Source organism: Lissotriton helveticus, chromosome 4_1, assembly GCF_964261635.1.
Source record: "Lissotriton helveticus chromosome 4_1, aLisHel1.1, whole genome shotgun sequence".
Taxonomy (NCBI): Eukaryota; Metazoa; Chordata; class Amphibia; order Caudata; family Salamandridae; genus Lissotriton; species Lissotriton helveticus.
Window position 1 is genome coordinate 1,925,446,603 of NC_136063.1, and position 17,265 is coordinate 1,925,463,867.

Sequence of the window (17,265 nt, forward strand, 5' to 3'; positions counted from 1 at the left end):
GGGGTATGGAGGCAACTACTACAATCCTGTCAGGATGAACCACAAAAAGTTACTAAATTAACCTATGCCTAACCCTGGGGTAGCTTGGCACAAAAGCAGATAGCCTTAACTTATAGCTAATGTGTAAAGTATTTATTCAGGACATAATCAGTAATGAAGTGGAAATGCAACACAAGGATACTCCCAAACCAATTTAGAACAAGCATCTGCAAAGCAATAGGTCTCGAATTTACGCAAGTTTGAGCTATTGCCATTGTAAATGACAATGGCTTTTATTTATGTTTTGGTTTTTTAAAACATAAATAAAAGAGATTGTCATTTACAATGCCAATAACTTTAACTCTCGCAAATGCGAGACCTATTGCATTGCAGATGCTTGAAGGCATGGCTGAGTTGCCCCCTTCTGTCTCCCATAGCCCTTGAAGAGCTTCTTATCTGCTACAAGTAAAATGAACACGCCTTTGCACATGAGAGACCCTCCTGCCCTCCTGCAACAAGAGAAACTCATTAAAGAAAATAGTGCTTACAGACTAAAAAGACGTAGTATGTAGCAACCGGAGTAAAAGGGCCAGTCCTCATGGGAGGGTAAAATTGAAGCCAAGGCGGTACTAAGAAGGAACTAACAAGCCTAATAGGAAATCAGAAGCCAGCATTTACGAAGGACAATGACAGAAGAGAATGACAAATATGGGTGGAGAGTGGGCTGGGCTTCAAGTACATACTCCAATACAGCATGGCTCACAGACAGTGGCGTAGCTAGGGGGGTGCGCGCGGGGGGGGGGCGGACCGCCCCAGACGGCACTGTTTTGGAGGCGGCAAGCCATCGTACAGTGCGTGTGGAGGAATGTGAAAGGCCGAGCAGATGACCCGCGATGCACAACTCCGTGAGGGTCCTTGGCACGTGCAGGAATGCGCCTTTTGGGCACCACATTTCACTCGAGATGGCTCTGATTAAACTCCGGGAAAGCAGGCCGCGCAAACCTCCCAGCAGGCTGAGGAAAATGAATAGTCAGGTGTATTCAGACAGGTAAGACTCACGTGAAACATCCGCAAATATATAATTTGCAAGCCTTATTGCAAAATATGCTTAATTCTTGTGTAATCACACATCTTACATAAAATACATTTCTCAGCAAGTGTATAGTTTACACACACAACTTACGCCTGCAACCGGCAGGATACAGGTTCGAGAAAAAAATGTCTTTTTGCGGAAATGCTGTCTCTCAGCAGACATTTTCTGCTCAAGCCAGCCAACTGCAGTAAAAATCTACTAAATCATGTTTTGTGCAACGTGCCAATGAATTGGGCATTGTGGGTAGCGTACGAGATTACGCTGGCGTAACAAGCGTTTTGCACAGGCCTGCTTCTGAGTCAATGAGAAAGACGAGGTTGTCTCTGGTTATTTATTATCAGATATTTTGGTAGTGGGGCTGAGAGAGAAACACTACAGGATGGGGTGCCTTTGGTTAATAAACTCATGTCTGCACAGATATAGATATCGAGGAGGGAGAGCACAGCAGGTGGGCGAGAGGTTGGTTCTGGGAGGGTGGAGGGCAGACGGGCTGAGAGTGGGGGGGAGGGGGATGATCAACAGTCCGTTCTAATGCCAAGGCCGCAGAGAAGCATTCTGTTACTGTCACTATATGTGTGATCGTTTTTAGGTCGAGCAGACGTACTCTCAATGCGTGAGCATTGAGAGTGTCTGCTCGACCACTAATGTTGCCCGTTATTGGGAATGTGGACACCAATGTGTCACGAGCGTTTCCTTCGCAGTTTTCACCGCGGGAGCACGCGTCTGACCCGCGCATGCGCAGAGTAACTCCCAGCCATTTTATTTTTTTTTTCTCAGACATACAGGCACACGGCACAGACACTCGCTCACACACACCCCCCTCCCCCACAGTCACACACACGCACTCCAAGACACATACACGCACGCACGCACTCACACACATACACAGCCCGCCCGCGCCCCCCCCGCACTCGCGCGCGCGCGCGCACATGTCCCCTCCTCCCCCTCACACCCCACTCACCGAGTTCTTTTCGTGTGTCCCTCTCTCCTTCGGCAGGCAGCGGCAGGCAGCGGTTCATCCTCAGCAGCAGGCGGGGCTCTCCACGAGCACGGGAGCCCCGCTAGCTGACGCGCAAATCTTCCGGCAATCTTCCGGCTGACGGGCACAGGAGCGCTTCAGCACAGGAGCGTGGGGTAGGCTCCCGTCGGCTTCCTGTCTTTTTGCGGCCCCGCCCCGTCCCAACACAGGTTGCCTGGCTTCCTGTACAAGCCGGGCTGCGGAGGTGAGTTTTTATTGTACTTGTTTAACCCGTCTCTCTTTGTTCTTGTCAGCTTGTAGTTGCGTCCTTCCACCCTCGCATTCAATGTCACTTTATTTATTTGCGCACAGCCACTGTTATGTTATGGACATTGCATCATGTATTTTTTGTAAGCACAATAATGGAATAAAAAAAAAGGAAACGCTACACAATTATGTGGTTATTAAAAGCTGGGTCAGAGGGAGGAGAGTGAAAACACCAGCCAGGTAGCAAACTCTGAAGATTAAACATACTTTTCCCAAAAAATTAAACAGTTACCTGTCTGTCCTCCTTCTGTTCCGGCATTTGTTCTGGCATTTAATTTAACTTTTGCGTGCGATCAGTTGTAGCAGTTTAATTTTTTTGCAAACTAAGGTTACAGAAATTGTGTGTTTAGGCTAACTTTTTAAAGTAAATGTTTTACACTCTTTTAGTGCACATTTCGGTGTCAGTGTTTTAGTTCAACAGCTACAATGCTTAATTAGCAAGTTTTAGCTGAGAACAGAGGCCGCGTAGCTGTAGGCCTCTGGGGCTAAGCATGCAGTCCAGTAGCTGTCACGCCCCTCACAGTGTGTGATAGCACCGTGACTCCCCTTGGCCCGGAGAGCAGACATGGCAACCTCATGGAAGGCGTCTCCTAGTGCCTGGGTGGCCGCTGCAGTGCTCTGCGTGGTTGATGCTGTGTGGATGCAGGAGGCTGTAAGCTGAGGAGAAGGCATGTGAGGTCTAAGTGCGCAGGAGAGAGGGGCTCGTCGGGCCCTGCATGTCGCCATTGTAGTTTTGCAAGGATCAGATCATCCAGTTAGAACACCGGTACACACTCTAGTAAAAGATTACCACACTGGAAGAAGTGACTTAAAATGAGCCCCTCCACCCCCCAGTAGACTCAAAGAAGTACCTGACTACACGCACACTCATGCTGGTGATGAAGCACACTTTGCAACAAAATGTTGTTTGAAGTTTGTGGAGTCAAGGCCTATAATTTTAATAAGTCTAACATGTGTATTGTCTGTCAAATTAACTCAACCTAGTTTAAAAATGCATCTGTACACACGACACGTGGTTTTAACAGGAGCCTTTTTTGTTTGCATATGTGGTGATTAATTTTTGTAAACTGACCTACAGTCTTTGACAGTCTAATAAAGCGGCTGTTTTACTTTAAAAGCATGAGCTATATTTTTCTGTGCACTTGTCCTGTTTTGCTATGTGATATTGGCTGTTGTCTTATGCAGCCATTTGTAATGCATGATAGTGTTTCATGTGCTTTTTGCTAGGAAATCTAGTTAAGGGGTTAATATTTAGCAAGTGGGGTGGGTTGATTCTCGTTATATTTCTATATACATATGGAAGGGATATGAATAGATGTACTGCAAGAGTCACAGGAATGTTAGAGTAGAAAGGTCTACTGCATATACTAGTGAATACAGTCATCTCTATATACAGAAAAAATGAGTTATATTTAGAGGGGTCGGAGTGGGACACAGTGGGTGGATGGATGCATGATGGATGGATGTATGCATGATGCATGGATGTATGGGTGGATGCATGGATGGGTTGTTGGTTGGATGGGTTGGTGGATTGCATAAATTGTTGAGAGATTGGCTGTATATATGCATCTATCCATACACCCATCCATGCTTCCACCAACTCATCCATGCAAGCATTACAACAAGAGCCCGCAGATCTCCTTCGTCTCTCCTCGCCCCCCCTTCCCTGAGCCCGCAGCTCTCCTTCGTCTCCCCTTCCCTGTGCCCTGCCCTGCTATTGTAAATGACAATGCCATTTATTTATGTTAAATAAATAAAAAAAATGTCAAGAGCAATGCCAATGGCTCTAACTTTAACAAAGGCAAAACCATTGCATTGTAAATGCTTGTTGCTTGAGCCGGCTGTTTTTTTGTCACCGTCCTTATCGTAAGTGGATCAAACAGCGCCACAAGTAGAGGTTACAGCAGTTTTCGATAGAGGTTAATTTAATATTTGGAAATATGTTCCATGCACCACTGAAACAGTACTCACTCCAAATATGCAAATCTCTACATTTAATCGTTTGTATTGTCTACATAGAAGTTGCTAACAGGGAAGTTCATTCTTTTCTGCTTTTCCCTGTTTCCGCCACACACTCCACTCCTTTGTGTCTCCTTTCTGGCCCCTTTCCTACTTAACTTTTAATCCTTTCTCCTTTAATCCCATTTCCACCATCGAGCACTGTTAGCTTAACCTTTGTGTTTCTCTCTGTCTTATGATGTCCTGGCTGCCACCATTTACTTCGGACCCTTCCTCACCCACCCTCCCTCATCCACCCTCCCTCCCTCACCCACCCTCCCTCACCCACCCTCCCTCACCCACCCTCCCTCATCCACCCTCCCTCACTCACCCACCCTCCCTCACTCCCTCACTCACCCTCCCTCACTCACCCTCCCTCACTCTCCCTCCCTCACTCACCCTCCCTCACCCTCCCTCACCCTCCCTCATACAACACATATTGCATTACAAATGCTATAGGTGTCACATTTGCGAAAGTTATAACTATCGGCATTGTAAATGACAAAGCTATTAATTTGTCTATTTTCAAAAACAAAACATAAATAAAAAAGTGTCATTTGCAATACCAATAGCTCAAACTTTCCTAATGCGAGACCTATTGCATTGCAAATGCTTGTTCAACTTTCTACCTAGCAAACCCCTGAAATTTAATTATAAGGATAATTGTACAGTGTTCTGTTTTCTCTACACATAACACCTCTGAGTCGTCTTACACAATAGAAAACTGATAAACCTATATGCTGTAATACATACAGTCCAGGGTTTTCCTCCCATGGATATATTTTCCCTTATTATCCTTGTGTTGGCTGTTGAAATAGGAAAACGTCCCCTGCATGGCTCCGAAGAGCGGGCACAGCTGGCTCAAACTCCCTGTAGTGAGTTTGTGTTGGTCTTGGATAATTTTACCTCAGCTGAGACTTGATTGTTCCTCTTAACTACATCTCGTCACAAGCAGCCAAATGTGTAGTGACTGAAGCAAATGGAACTATACTCCAGTAAGACTTTACCTCCAAAATAAATCCCTTTGTTCCAAATTAGATCTTCACAGTGACCTCGTGAATCAGTAGCCATTTTTATTTCTGCGAGGCCAGCAGGCAGTAGAGGAATGTTTGGGGCAATGCGGAGCAATATATGTCAGCAAAATATTTATATACAAGTAAAATGTATCCTTCTCATTTTATTCACTTCCAAACTAATGCTTGAAATGATGTTAACATTTAGCATGACATATATAGAATGTAAAAATCGTATTCCTGTTCCCTCGCGTAGGTATTGAAAGGACAAACATTGAATGACCATGAAAGAGCGCTCATTCAATGAAACTTCACAGGAGTCACTCGAGCAAATGGACCATTGTGATCAATCATTCTTATCATCAAATAAATTATGATTTTAACTGCACCAGGCATAAACCTGCAAGTGCCCTGTATAAGAAATGACCCTGATGTTCATTTTAAAGTATTGGCATTTTAATGATCCTGTTCAGGAGTCAGTATGAATGAAGGTATGTTTTAAAGCAAACATTTCTGTGCAGTGCCATATGTATTTTTTAGACTACCATATGTATTTTTTAGACTACTCTTACAGCCTGCTGAACAACACGCACTAGTGCAAGTACTCTTAGATAGCGCAGGCTTTTTAAGGCTCACTCTCTCAAAAAGTATATATATTTGAAATAAAACTGCCTACAGACGAGTTGTGGCCCCTAGGCTACGTGTACTTTAATCAATCTTTTCTCCTGAGGCTTGCATGCACCCCCATGCTTAATTGTGTCTCAATGTTAATTGCTTAGACTTGCAATGCAACGTAGCTTCAGCCTCAGGTTGTTAATAAATACCGGGTGGCGCCGCACACCCTGCTGTTATGATCAAATTAATTTTTATCAAATTGCTCAATGTGTCTTTTTGAGATAAATTACAGTCTGCAGAGGGTTTGTGACCTCTACGCTATGCGTGTACCCTTCCATTTACAGTACTTTGCTGCCGTTTTGAAATTGTCTTACAGTTCTCTTTCCTCAAATGGGTGTAATTTCTGATATTTATGTTTCCGTTGTTTTTATTGCTTGATTTTCCTTGCGAAAAAAGTGTCACACTTAGCAATCTGAAACCTTGGCAGCTATGCTTCCTATATGTCCGGCCAGCTGTTGTTACCTGTACTTCCGGTGCCAGCTGCACCCCTCCACGTGCACAAACCATGAGCTGAACATTGCAGGCATTGCCCTGCAACTGCAGAAATGTAGACATGGCCGCGGGTTGTACAGTGGGGTGTCGGAGAACATTCCATAAAGTATAGAACCCTGTGAATGCTGGTAATTTCTATGTTTTTATTTCTTTATTTGAAATTTTATACCACACGTAGACGACGTTAAAGTACTCTACAGTATTTTTTTACAAAAAAATGTGAGAAAAGATTCCAAATAATAAACATACAAATTTACAAAGAAATGTTCAGGATGACGTCAGAGCATTTTGCAATTTGTACATACTTATTCTGAGAAATGCATCCAAATCATACAAATCCATGTTAGCAAAGATGTGTTGTCTTATAGTGAACGTTAAGCCGTCAGTTTGTTATTCACGCTACAATATTTGATTTAAGAATTGCACTGCATATGTGGCAGTGCAGGTGCTGTAGAGAGCTGCAATTAAATGTCACAAATGTAAGTGTTAGTATGGTGGCAGTCTGTGTGTTCTCCTTTGTACTGCCGGTCACCGGTGTATTTAACTGTGTAACCTTGGACCGTGTCATGTATGTGCATATAACTTGCATGATCGAGGTAACTGTTAGCGGCGATACTACGTGTCCCCCACCCCCTCCCCTCCTCTCCAGGGGCGGCACTCTGAGGGATAGCCCCGGGCAGCACAAGCTCTAGCTACGCCCCTGCTCGCAGAGCAGCACATATGCTGCCCAGGCTCAACCTGAAAACAGTGTACATTTTAATAAATAAAATAATACAAGAATGAAAAAAATTCAACCAGTAGAGCCAGAGATATGCAATTTTAAAACTTCAAGTAAATATAGGATCTAAAAGCACAAAGTGCCACTCTGGGTCATCTGGTCATGCTGGACTGGGGAATAGTTGAGGGACTAGTTCAAGCCGATTCGATGGAGTGTGGGTCAGATACAGGGACCCGGTTAGTCCTGCTGAAATAGTAACCTTCTCAAAAGAGAAGGATCCAGGGCCTGGGGGGCACCTCTTGGGGATCAGGAACTCACTCCAGCAGAGGCCAGCAGAGCTCAGGCAAGTCCAGTTGCATCAGGCCTGCTGAGTTGTTGCAGGGAGGGCTCTGGAGCTTGTTATGTCCCGGTAGCTCACACAGGAGGTCAGCCAACTTACCCTTTAAGTCACACATGAACATTTTAGTATTAAAGTCACCTATCATTTACTTGGAAGGAAAGTAAGCTGGTCCAGTCTTCCTTCTCAGACAGCAAGTCTTTAGCTGTAAAAAAGAGGGGAACTGCGGAGTCCATGCTCTTGGAACAATCAAATCCACCACATGAGTTATACATGTACTGTCTTAGTAAAACAAGTGTCCTAGTAACAAACCCCAACCTCGCTCAGGCCCCACTCATGACTTTAAATATTCGGCATAATCAGAGCATCCACCATTATCCGGTGTGCCTAAGGGGAAATAGTATCGGGGGCTCAAGCAGATCAGTGAGCATTGCTGCCCGGGCTTGCAAGTCATCAGTGATATTATTGTCTCTACATCATTTTTCCATACAGCTTTCTTCTGCCACCGCCCATTCAGTCATATCTCTCCTCCAATTATACATCACTGGAGGGATAGTGGACATCCAACAAATAGCCACTCTGAAATGAACTCTTATCCTGTTTGAAAACATGGTGCCCATCTTGGGTATTCAGTTATAGCTCCCCTTGTGGTCCACGTTGTCTTTGCTAGACAATCATGATAAAATGCTGTTGCTACTGCTATGGGATTCTAGGATTTCTTTGCAAAGAACAGTTGCTTCCTTTGGACTTATTTGATGGACATTGAGAATACAGAAAACTTTCTGAAAGTCATGTTGTGTGATGGAAACATATTTTGGCTTATTTGAACAGTTAAGACTATAGGTGCTTTATATTTCTCTTGAGGCTTATCCTGTGATGGAATGGAAGGATTCTTACGTAGTTATATGTATATATATGTCAAAGTATAAAGTGTTAGAGTTCTATTATGTTTACATGAGAGTCACTAACATAAAAATTGTTTGATATTAATGTGTGCTAATGCTCGTGCAGTGACGGAAGAGTCAAGCAGCAACTGTAACTCATCTTCTACAGGGAGCGTATAGTGATGAAGCTTGAGGTGGTTATTTTACTGTACTTTGGTGTGGAACTTATAATTTCAGAAACTAAACATACATGAGATTAGTATCTGCAACATATTTTCACTGACCTTCTCTCTATGACGATCCTTTTTATTTTGTCTTAACAGATGTTTTTCTTACTGTTGGTCCATATTATCCTATTTATGCTCAAAACTACTGATTTTCCATCCATACGCCAGATTTCATGAGTCTGTGGGATTAGTTGTAAGGTCACTAGTTGGGGTTTATGATCACTTCCCATGTCACTTATTATCCTTATGCTAAATTTTTTGCTATGCTAAATAAATTCAGACAATACAATGTAATAGTGAATTAAGGAGCTAGTATTTCCACTAATATTCGTGACTGAGACAGGTTTATTATTTGAATACCTCCTATTCAAGATCAATAGGTTGTATACGTTACAGAGATCTTATAAGACCATTTCTCATTTACTTGCTTTTATATTTATCTGTATTTGACAGGGTATCTCCCTTAGTTTTTCCTGAATTATGTTAATTTTATTTTCTCTTGCATACATGAACATTTTAGTATTAAAGTCACCTATCAGCAATATTGGAAATAATTGGGTGATTTTTCTCTATATCTTTCAGAATTCAACTCAATTCATTTAAATAATTGTCATATTACTTGCCTAGGAGAATATAGATATTAGCTCAAATCCAAGTATGTGGCATACCTTTGTTATTTTTAAGTTTACTGTGTTAGATATTTTTAGGATCAGAACATTTTCCAGCTCCATGTATATTTGTATTACTGTGCATTTAAATACCATCTGGATCAGTATTGTTAGACCTCTGCTTGGCCGACCATTATTTATGTTTTTTGCTACAATAATTTTTTATATGCAATTATCCACTTTATTCCTTGACATTAACCATGTCTCTTGTAGGGCTATAATCATTGTGTTATCAGATTTCATTCAGTAGTCCAAGCCCTCTTTATTTATTTCAAAACCAGTTATATTCCATGACGTAAACTTCCATCTATTTGTGCTAGGATTTATAGGAATTTTGAGGTGGAATACTTGGATTTCTGTTTTTTGCTATCCTTTTCAATCATCAACCTCATTTGAATCCAAGAGCATTTTCTTTATCGAATCTGTTTTTGAAAATCATTATATTTTCTTCACCTATAAATTTTCCAATGTCGTATTCACCTTCTCCTATTTTGCATTGGTATATTTCAACTTGAACTTTGTCATGTTCTTTATTTCCAAACGTTCGACGGCCACATGTCAAAGCCAATTTCTTGATCTTATCTGACTATTTAAATTTCTACTCAACAAATTTATGAGAGGTGTTGGATGCTTTTATCTTACATAGATTCATCTCACCTCTCCCATCTTTCTGAAAATGGACACTTTCTATATAATTGATATCACATTCCTGAGAGAGAGTATTGAGTGAACATCGATAGTAGTTTTGAACGATTCAGATAAGAGCTATTCTCATCAACCATAATTTTCTTGAAACATAACATTTTTACCAAATTCGTTGATAGCTTGTCTTGATTCATCCATTTTATTCACACACCACTTAGTTCTTTATTCACCGGGTCAGCTGATTTCCTTCACCACAAAATGTATCGCAAAGGCACCCGGATACATTTCTGGGATTATGTCCACACCTATTTCTTTGAGATTTTTTTTTGGTTTTCTACCTTTCAATTTTTGATTTTACACGTCCTTTTAACTTCTATCCTTTCTATTTAAATTCCTTTAACTATCTTTTTTAGGTGGAAATGACTTGCCAATGGATTCAGTGGGAATACTTCTTGAGCACTAATTTCAAGGCCTTCAGCATTCCCATTTGAATATTTGATTTCTTATGTTTCTTTTTGGTTATTTTCATTCTAGGTCTCACATTACTTTTTCTTTTCTGTTTGTTTTGTCTCCCTTTTCCAATATTGGTTTGGTTATTCATCTTTGGTTTAAATATGGGGAATAGGGCAGGTTTGCCTATCTGATCACTTGATGCCACCGATCCTAGAGTTTCTCACTCTATGCCCTCTTGATTTATTAAGCTGTCATTCTTCTTGGAATTATTTTCAAGTTTCTTGTCCTTAAAGTCTATCGGCCTCATTTACAAAATAATGACGCCGCCCAGCAAGCCATTTTGCTGCTTCGAACTGCTTCATTTTAAAAGCACAGGGATGCGTCGTATTAACAACAATACGATGCATCTGTGTGCTTTCCCCTGCGCTGGTGCACAATTGACTGCCATGCCACAGTGCAGGTACCCTTGTGTCATGTTGCAAGGGCGCCTGCATTGCGGGGATGATTGTTTTTGTGCAGAAAGGGCCAATCAAAAGTATTTCTCCTCGTTGCGCCACTCCTGTGTCTCCCATGCGGAGGCGTAGAATTCTGATGCATTCCCATTTTTACAAAACTTTGTAAATGTGGGAATGTGTCAGGTTCCATGGATGTTGTGTGGGAACACCCACAGAAATCCCCATGGACCTCCCCTTTCACACAAAGTAATGAGCGAAAGTGGACCATATTTACAAGGCCATGAAAAGTCATGCAGGGTGACTTTATGTGACCTTGCAAATATGGTCAGACACACTGCACTACCGGTGTGTCAAAATAAGCGATTCTCTGGTGGTGCAATGGCCTTGTAAATGAGGCCCTGTGTTCTTTGTTAGGGTATCATCTACATTACCAATATTATTTAAGTTTTTGTCTTTTTCTAACCAACTAATGGCATTGTCTGTTCAGTTACTTGACTTACTTTCTCCACTTCTGTATCATTCTTTACAGTGTCTGTAGGATTATTGTTAAAAGATCCAATGCATGTTCAGAGTCATTTGTAAGCTTCTCCATGACTTTCAACATTGAGTCTAATACACATTGGATAGATAATAGCATTGATGAGCATGAAACTACAACTTGTGTTTGCATTTCTTGTTTGATGTTCCCAGAATCAGGAGTTGTTATTTGCCATTAAAGGATTTTTTTCAATCAGACTGTCTTCTTCCACTGGTGACAAAATGGACATTTTCTTTTCTTGTGACTTCTTGACTGCTGTGCATCAATAGGGCTACAACAGTTTTCCTCTGCCATTTTCTTCTAGCAAAATACGTACGGTTTCTAGTTTGTCAGATGTCAGTAAGCACAGTGGCATATAATTACTTATAACTTGTTCGCACTTTATTTCTCCATCCAAGATGGTTTTATTGTTATAAAAAATTCTGATTTAATACATATATTAATTTGTACACCATATTTCGTTGTGTTTTTTGAGTGCATAACTTTTGATGGATCTTGGATAGTGTCCATTCTTTTGTTTTTTTAGTACTACCTTAACCTCAGGAGCATTACATTCTGTTGATGTAGCTCAGCTTTTATATGAGTTTGGTAATTAGCAAGTAAAGTTGGTTTTGACTGATTTGGTTGCGTATCCCAAATATTTCCATCATAGCAATTCTCATTCATAACTGGATGCATACTAACAATTGGTTTCTTGTTTTTTGGAAAACATATTTTATTGTCTTGTTTCTCGGTGTCCTTTCTTTTTTCAGTTTACTTTCTGTTTCTACAGATCCGAGTGGAAAAGTTCATTCAAAAACAGACTTTACTATTACTAGCAATAAGTTAGTCCTAGTATTGAAACATTTCAAATTGACTTGCGAATAGAAAGCGACCATGTCGCACAAATCACGAGAATGAACATTTCTCTCACACAGGCCCAAATAAAATGTCCTCTCACGACGTGCAGAAAAGTTTAACCTTGGGAAAATTTAAATGGCGGGGAGCGGACTTGAAAAACATACCCTGGTAACACCAAGGGAACACGTGAACATACTAGGGCCAGCTTTAGGTAGCAAAAAACGACAAACACCAGGAGGGAACCATGGTTTAATATGGAATTACAGGACCAAAAGAGAAGGATCTCAAGAGAGGTGCGATTACAAACAAGGGCGGCAAGAATGGGTAGAATGGCTAGAAAAATCAATAAAGGTCAACTGAATGAAATAAGGAACAACTATAGGAAAATGTTGAGCACGGTCAAAATAGCATATAAGGAATCCGTCTGGATTAAATTACTGTGTGCAAGCAAACTGCCAAACAGCAGGTACTTTTGGGGCATTATAAACAACTTGACAAAAGGTGCAAGACTGCAACAAGAATCAGGAATTGGAGAAGAAATCTGGTCCCAACACATGCAAAACATGTACAGCAGCACAGTATCAGGGGCTGTAGAAGAGTCCCGAGGGCTGTTCCTTGAAGTGGAAAAAATACAGACAACATCCAGTCAGGGTAGGGCAGAATGCAAAGACCCCGGACTAGAGATATGTAGCAATGACCAAAATACCCTGACTGACATTAAACAATTAAGAGGCATAATACAAAAACTTAAGACCAAGGAAGCAGCAGATCCAAATGGGCTTCCAAATGCGTTCTTAAAGAATGACCCGGATTTCTGGTCGGAGTAACTAATGCCATTCTTCAATCAGATTTATACGCATTCCTGGAAAGGGAACATAATCCCTTTGATATTTAAACATGGTGATCACTGTAAACCAGGAAACTACAGGTTGATATCTTTAATTGATGTAGAGGCCAAGCTCTACGCTTCTTGTCTCCTAGCTCAGCTTTGAGATTGGATGGACGAAAAGAACATAGGGGTCAATTAGTATGGCGGACGGATCGTCAACGCCATGCAAGCGGTGGTGGTCCGTCCGCCATCCTTGCCCGTCCGCCACCTATTCCCCACGCCATAAATACAATGGCGGGGGACTGTGGCGGTTAAGAAGACCGTCCACCACTTTGCACCGTGGCGGAAAAGCTCTAATATGGTGGCGGTGTCTATCAGACACCGACAGCCATATTAGGATGTGCTGGGCGCTATTCCTTTCTGTGGCGGCAATGCCGCCAAGAAAAAACATACGGTCCTTGAATTGGGGGCCTGTTGTGGGCCCCCAGGGTAAAGGGGGTGGTGGGGGGTGCACATGGGGGGTACCTATGGTACCCCCCTGCACTTGCATGCACAATGCGGCAGGCACCGCTTTGTGCCTGCCGCTTTGTGCATGCAAATGCACAGCATGCATTTTTTACTTTGCGGCGGGAGCTGCTTTAAGCAGCACCCGCCGCAATGTTAAATATACAGGATGTGACCGCCAGGGTGGCGGTCACATCCTAATTCCAATGGAGGGAACACCGCTGCCCTTGCGGACGGTCCCTCCACATCGGGGGTGGCGGAAGGACGCAGGTCCGTCCGCCATCATAATCGACCCCATAATTCCCAAGTTCCAAACGGGTTTTAGACAAGGGATGGGCACAACAACAAATTTGGTCATCTTGGCGCTTTTAACGGAAAAAGCGGTAAAAAAGAGAACACAGCTGTATGCTTGTTTTGTTGATATAAAATACGCTTTCGACAGAGTGAGTAGGAAATGGCTCTGGGAAAAATTAAATGCATGGGGATTGCCGAGTCCATTACTGAATGCAATAATTGCCCTATATACTGACACCTGTGCAAGAGTGAAATTAGGCGACAGTAGCAGCACAACTTCGAGCATCCATATGCAGCAAGTCTATGGTCCTGATCAGAACTCCGCACTAAAGAGAGTTCGAAACGCATACACCTTGTTGTGTACAGACCTTGTCATGTTTAAACCATAAGAATACCAAATGATATGAAGGGGATGTGGTATAATAGTGATTAAGAACACGTCCGTTTATGTTATGTTTTTCTGAAATGTTTCTTTGAAATGTGCGAAATTTGTAAAAAGTAAATGAAAAAATGAAAATTTGAAATAAAATCAAAATCAAAAGGATTGATTCATAAAAATCAGATACTTCTCACATAGTGTTCTATTCGTGTGTGAGGAAGACAAATAAATGATTTACTAATATTAGCAGCATTGGCACTTTTTTGTAGTATACATAAGGCAGGGTTTGTCCTTGCTGCTTGGGAGGCCATACCCAGTGGTGTTTAGTCGTACTCTGTCATATGGCTTTGTTACTTGGTGTGGCAAGGAGGCTGATGTACTAAACGAACTTCAGACGAAGGTTTGTAATGCCGTTTTTAACCTGCTAAAATCTGCCTCCTCAGCTGAGGTCCGGCTGGAATCCGGCCACCAGAAACAGGGTATGAGCGGCTTTTTTAAGTTATGCCATAAATTCCGCTCCTCCGAACCAGACACAATGAACATGTTATGTTGGGAAGAAATTAAGTACCAGATGCACCAAGAAACACCGAACTCATGGAGAAGTTATCTGAGAAGATCCTTGGCAGACCTGGACAGACAAATAGCATGGGAAAATAGGACAGATAGAGCAAGCATCAGTAAAGCAGTCAATGATGCAGCGAAAAAGAAATCTTTTCTGGAAGATAAACAAAACAATTTCCAAACGTCGGCACGGGTGGACTGTCATCACCTCTTATAAATATTTAAAGCCTCACGCATATTTAACAACTCATTTTAGCCTGCAGTTAAAAAAGGGCTACACAGATTATCGGAAGGGCTTGTACGATTCAAAAGACCTACAGCCGTCTTGGAAAAACACCCAACAGCCAGCGCATTGTTGACTGTGTGGCTTTTACAAGGAATCTTTAACTCACCTACTATGTGTATGTCCAGTAGTCATGGGCCTGAGAAGACAGTACATAAAATCCATTTTTAATGAACTGAATATTCGCACGTGCAGGCAAGCCGTGATACGCTGGCTGGACGGCTCCTCTTTAATCTTGGCCTGACGGGGAGTAAAATACCTGGCCATGGTAAGAACACTTTTACAGCAAGCCAACTTGGAGGAAAACAAAAAAGCATGACTGACCTGCTGATTCATCTATGGAATAAATGGATTGAATGTAAATCATATTAATGGACTAATTAGTAAACAGGATACCAGAAGTTGGTTTTTGTTCAACTCACTTTGCACTAACCGTCTAATTGCTTTCTTCGAGGATCCTCCGATTTTCCAGGGCTTTCTAATCAGCTAGCTAGTTGTTTTTAAAATTTTGAATAGTCAGTACATGCCGTATTTTACTTTGTGTTGACTCAGTGATATTATGTCTTTTACGTTAAAATTCAATAGAGTGGGAATGACTATATAACAGCACGGTCTAAAAGCACCATCATGGTTCTAGTAAGGAAAACGATGTACTGCTTTATAATGCATTTCATAACATGTTTACCGATGATTTAGCATACGCACTTTGGCTAAATAACCAATGAAATATCATCAACGTTGTCTGGTTTTAACTCTAAAAGTAAAGATATATGTTTATTCATTTGGAAATGTGTAAAGATTTTAATTAATCATACAATAAACTATGACTATGACTATGACTACAGGTCTGTGGAACTTGAAATCCCAAGATTCAGGCTTTCCCGTTGCGGCGGCAGAACTTTCACCGTTATAAACGGTCATAATAGTGTCTGCACCTCTTATTTTCTTTCTGTGGGATTTACTCCTGGTACCTTCCTAGGGGGACATTCAGGTAATCTTAGCGCCGGGACACCTCCGCCGGAGGTAGCCGTGCGCTTTATAAGCTTCAAAAAATAAATTAAATAAATAAATAAATAAATAAATAAAAAATAAAAATAAATAAAAATAAATGTAATATAATATATATATATGTGTGTGTGTGTGTGTGTGTGTGTGTGTGCGTGTGTGTGTGTGTGTGTGTGTAGATGGATGGATAATTAAATTCCACAAAATAATACATTTTCCTAACAATAAAATAACCATTCCAAAATACAAAATATTTGAACATAAAAGCAAATGATATTAGCTAACAGTACAACAAATCATTCATAAAAATGTAGTTTAACCAACATTATGGTAAGCGTTCAACTTATGAGGAGTTAATTCACTATTTCCACTGCACTCTCTTGAACAATTGTAAAAGTGATGGAGTTTGGAGAGGTCAGTCGTACTATTCCCTCTCTAGTCTAAGCAACAATAGGGAAAGTGTTGGACTTCAGTGGGATTAGATTTACTATTCCCAGTCCAGTATACACAACAGTAGGAAAAGTGTTGGACTTCGGAGGGGTTAGTAAGGAAAGTGTTGGACTTGAAATGTTTAGGTTCACTATTCCCATTCCACTCTAAAGAGGGAAAGTGATTGAGTTTAGAAGGATTACATATATAATTTCAAATCTTAATAGTTTTGTACAAAGCATTTAAATAAATAATAACAGAAAAATAATAAATCATATGCTATATAAAAATATGTGCTGCATTCTTTAAAATAAAACCCCAAAAATTATATTCACTTTCCTACTGTCAAACAAAAAGAAATGCAAAAATAATTTAATACATACAACAACATTAGCACACAGGAATAAAATGTAAAATAAACTAAATAGAAAAACAAAAATAAAACATTTAAATATACATTAAAATTAATAAATTGCCATTAAATACATAAAAATAGCAGTTTAAGAAACTATTTAGATAGTTATTAATAAATTAAATAGCTTGCAGGAAAAAAATTATAATGAACATTACATTTGAATTAATTAACTTCCCAACCTTTGGGAGAGGTTGTAGGGGTTTGAGTCTCGGCAGCGACGCCCAACATCCTGTGATTCTGGGCAAATCACTTAATCTTCCTGTGCC

General features: G+C 41.0%; 1 protein-coding gene across 2 annotated transcripts in view; it reads left to right on the forward strand.

Moving 5' to 3' along the window:
- The window catches only part of ADGRG4 (adhesion G protein-coupled receptor G4), a 1,842,483-nt gene that overhangs the window by 13,363 nt on the left and 1,811,855 nt on the right, over positions 1-17,265 (forward strand). The window contains exon 1 of one of the 2 annotated variants that reach the window (XM_078688601.1): positions 2,170-2,295. The exons of the other annotated variant lie outside the window; for it this stretch is intronic. The gene's annotated coding sequence lies outside the window, so the exon portion shown is untranslated. Of the gene's footprint in view, positions 1-2,169; positions 2,296-17,265 lie in introns of those variants that run through there. 2 annotated transcript variants of the gene reach the window in all.